The following is a 4,273-nucleotide window of genomic DNA, read 5'->3' as shown; positions in this document are numbered from 1 at the left end:
TGAAAGATGTATGCCTGTGGTGGATTCATTTTGATATTTGGCAAAACTAATACAATTATGTAAAGTTTAAAAATAAAATAAAATTTAAAAAAAAAAAAAAAAAGTGAAAGAGAGAGAGCCAGAGGGAGGGAGAGAGAGAAAGAGGAAGAAAGAAGACACGGGGACCCAAGCTCTGATGGAGCGAAGGTGCTTTAATGATCTCTCTGTGAGTATATATAGGCTGTTGTACAAGAAATTTCTTTCGACAATGATAAAGATCAGAAAACCAAACATATAGCAACCGTTACCAAGGGAACAAGGGATTAATAATGGTCAGAAGGTCAGGAGACAATCCATATCTCAAGAAAGGGGATTGAGACTAAGCAGTTTTGTTGTAAAGAGAATGTTTACTGAAGGAGATTCAAGCCTGTCTCACATAATGACCTCAGTCCTGGGAGCAGCTTGCTGTTCCACTAGTTTCTGATAGCAGAAACTGATAAGGAACAGAGGATTTAAGAGAAACAGCACGTAGGAATCCTCCTGTTAAACATTCCCTGATAATTCCCCCTTCTTTACTCACAATATTTGTAAAAAGGGTTAGACCATTAGAGTGTGTTTAGTTTTAGCAATTTTTGCATGAAGGCAATAGTAGAAGACAAATATGATTGTTAAGACAATCACCAAAATTACAGTTCCAGACCCGATGTTGTGAGTAATGCTTTGAAACCATCTGTGTGGGTCTAGCCCAGATAATTGATCAGCTAGTTGTTCAGCTAAAGTTTTCAAATTAGTGGAAGAGGGTAGATTTTTAGAAAAGGTTTCAAAGATTTCTCTTTTTTAATAATTGTACATTCAGAGAGGCATTATCATGTATGTTTTGTAAATGAAATTTGTTTCCAGTTGTAGGCACTATTATTGAATTGAACAGGAGTAACACAAAATTGAGTAGAATTCCAATCACATTTTAGCATCACTTGTTTTTGTACATCTGTTAACTGATTTCCCACCCATTTCATGGCTGTTTTTAGTTTCTGTATTTCATCTTGAATATCCTCATCTGTCTGAGCCTGAGTGGCCTACATAGTATGAGCATCTTTAGTCCAATTTTGGATAAAATTATGTGTTTGAATTGAGGTTTGTAAAGTAATGCCAGTGACGGCAGCAGAGGTGCAAATAGCTATTAATCCCAAAATGCCAAAAATCAGCCATCCAATGAATCGTTTAGATTGCCGGAGCAATTTAGTAAGTAACCGGGGAGCAAGTCCAGCCATGGGACTTCGCAGGCTTTCCAGGGCCACTGGAGATTTATTGGTAACCACAGATTATGTTGAGATCAAAAGGGATTCATTTCTTAAGGAAACAGAAGAGTTAAGACAAGCATATAATTTGCAATTTATACAAGTTACAGAACTTGTTAAAGTCTTATTGAATTGTAAATTTCTTATAGCTACAACAAAAGGGAGTGGAACACAGACTTGTATGAAATATGATTGATTATAGTGAAAGAAATATTACTATGATTAAGATTGGTCCCTGTGAAATGTCCAGTCCAAGTCTCAAGTTCTTTGGTGTTCACATCAAGTTTCCAGATGTCTCATTGTTTAGGCCCAATCTGTTTATCGAGGACGATTTGAAGATGAGGTGGGGGCCATTCCATCATCAAGCCATCTAAGAAGTCCTTTGTCATGGTAATGTTCCATTGACGTGTTAGTAACCTTTTATGTTATTTGAGTAGTATAGTCACACATAGAGCTATTAATATCATCTGAGCAGTTAGATATCCACATATCTAACCCACATATCATGAGGTCCCCAAGCAACAATGGTGTAATTGGCCATAAACATTAATTTCCCTTATTTGGCTTGACACTTGTCTCAATAAATAGGAGTACATTTAAAGTCTTTATAAGTAAACCCCATACATTTTAATGAGCTTTGGTAGTATTGACATGGTTTTTATAAAAGGACAGGGCAGTAAACAGTCCAAGCAATGTGTGGAAGTTCCTTTTTTGGAGGCAGGATGAAAGCCCATGTTTGTCGATTAACATTAATATATAATTTTATTGGGCCCATGCATAAAAGAAGGATTTCATAGCCTAGAGAAATGTTAATTAGTCTTCCTTCTTCTTCAGGATCAGAGGGCCCCTCCAAGCTCCAAGGAGGGGGCATATGTGTTGAGTCATTAGTGGATACGATTGGTCCTATATCTTTCCATTCTATAACCTATAATAAAACAGGGCGGGTAGGTATATAAGCCCAATAAGTGTGATCAATCAAGTCAGTCTGAGCAGGGGAAGCAAAAGCAAGCAAAGCAAGCATAGCGACAAAGATATTTTCAGGATTCTGAGGCATTCCCTGTTGAGAAATCAGATTTTCAGTTTGATTAGTAAGGGTTTTTATCTGTCCCCAAGTAGGGAGATCATGAGGTCGATGACGTCGAGTGCGGCACTTTTCGGAAACTTTTAAAGCCGCCATGGCTTGTACTGGAATTTCTTTCTCATGGGGTTTTTGTTGTTTCATCTCTAGTTTGAATGCTGGGGGGCCCCTTAGGTTGAATCTTCTGAAGAGGAAGCCATTTGACTTTGTTGGATCCATCTGGAAAAATAGAAGCATACCCCTTTCCCTGTAAGATTAGTTTCTTAGCTTTCCATTGATCAGTTAACCCGTCTTGATACCAAATGGGCAAAGGAACGGAGGTGTCCTTCAATGTTTCAAAATGTTTTTTTTGTTTTTGTCAAAATATCTCCTTGTGGTAAGTTTAAAAAATTTAAAATAAATAAAGGTATATTAGCAATAGTTATAGAAAGACAGGAAAGCGATAATGATGAAAACATTTCTAGGAAATATTTTAGTTCAAAAAAAATCATCTAGAGATCTATTTTGGGACTGGTATTTGGTTGTGGTTTTGAATTAATAGGTTGATTTCTTCCTCATTCAGTACATACATTTTTCTTGACATAAAAAGAAATGGGATCTGACTGTGTTTTAAGTGGTTTCTGTTTTTTAGGGCAAAGGATTAGGAGCAAACAGTCAAACATTTTTTCCTAAGTGAAATTACTGAAAAGCTGATGCAGAACAAGTTGACAAATGAAACATTGTTCACATCCAAATACCTGACCTTGTTCCTGGAAAAGAAATGCAGCCTGGCAGCCATTGAATCTCTCTGTTCAGTGTGTTATGGAAGATGATTGTACTTTCAAGACGGACCTGAAAAGAAGATGATTTTGCACTTTTGATACTCTTAGGAACAAATAACTTATTTGGCAAATGGTGTCTTTTTAATATTGGTTTTGTTTTGTATTGTGAAACAGGCACTGAAGTTGATGTTATTTTGTTTTAAGAATCTTACAGACTAGAAACAGAAATAAAGCTATATTAACAGTAGTTATAGGCTTAAAGAATATATTGTGTTAAAATCTAGTAAAGTTTGCTCTGGATAAGGAAGATAAAAGTGTTCATGTATATTTCCTCTTATTTAATTTTTTATTTGTAGCTTCAGTGTGTAATGCATTTGTTTAATTGTGTTTTGTGTTTGTGGATTATAAGGAATGTTTGTAATCTCTTTACTAGAGACAGAATGTAAAAATTGTTTGAACTGATTAGAAATATAGGCAGACCATTGTCTGTTTTTATAGAATTCAGTTCAGTTCAGTTCAGTCGCTCAGTCGTGTCCGACTCTTTGCGACCCCATGAATCACAGCACACCAGGCCACCCTGTCCATCACCAACTCCCGGAGTTCACTCAAACTCATGTCCATTGAGTTGGTGATGCCATCCAGCCATCTCATCCTCTGTCGTCCCCTTCTCCTCCTGCCCCCAATCCATCCCAGCATCAGGGTCTTTTCCAGTGAGGCAACTCTTCGCATGAGGTGGCCAAAGTACTGGAGTTTCAGCTTCAGCATCAGTCCTTCCAATGAAGAATGAAGTGTTCTCATTATTGCAAAGTAAGTTAATAGGTGGATTATAATATGTTGCGTAGTTTCACCTTGGAGAAGTGTGGCCCATATAAAAGAAGAATTTGTATCAATCGAGACACATAAGAAGGAAGAGGAAGAAAGTTCAGGGCAATGAGTTATATCCATTTGCCATAAAATTTTCTTTCATTTGTTATAAACCTTTTTTATATATTTTTGTATTCATCATTTTATTTGCCATTCCTTATATCTTGTTATTAAAAGCATATATCTTACTTTTCTTTAGCAATTATGAAGTCTTTTGTATGTTAGTATTTTATAGATTGGTGACTATATTTATTATATATTAAAATATATATTTATCTCTCTCTATATATTTA

Source organism: Bison bison, unplaced genomic scaffold (assembly GCF_000754665.1).
Source record: "Bison bison bison isolate TAMUID 2011002044 unplaced genomic scaffold, Bison_UMD1.0 scf7180017864372, whole genome shotgun sequence".
Taxonomy (NCBI): domain Eukaryota; kingdom Metazoa; phylum Chordata; class Mammalia; order Artiodactyla; family Bovidae; genus Bison; species Bison bison.
The sequence above is the reverse complement of the archived record's forward strand: the minus strand, read 5'-3'. Positions refer to the sequence as shown.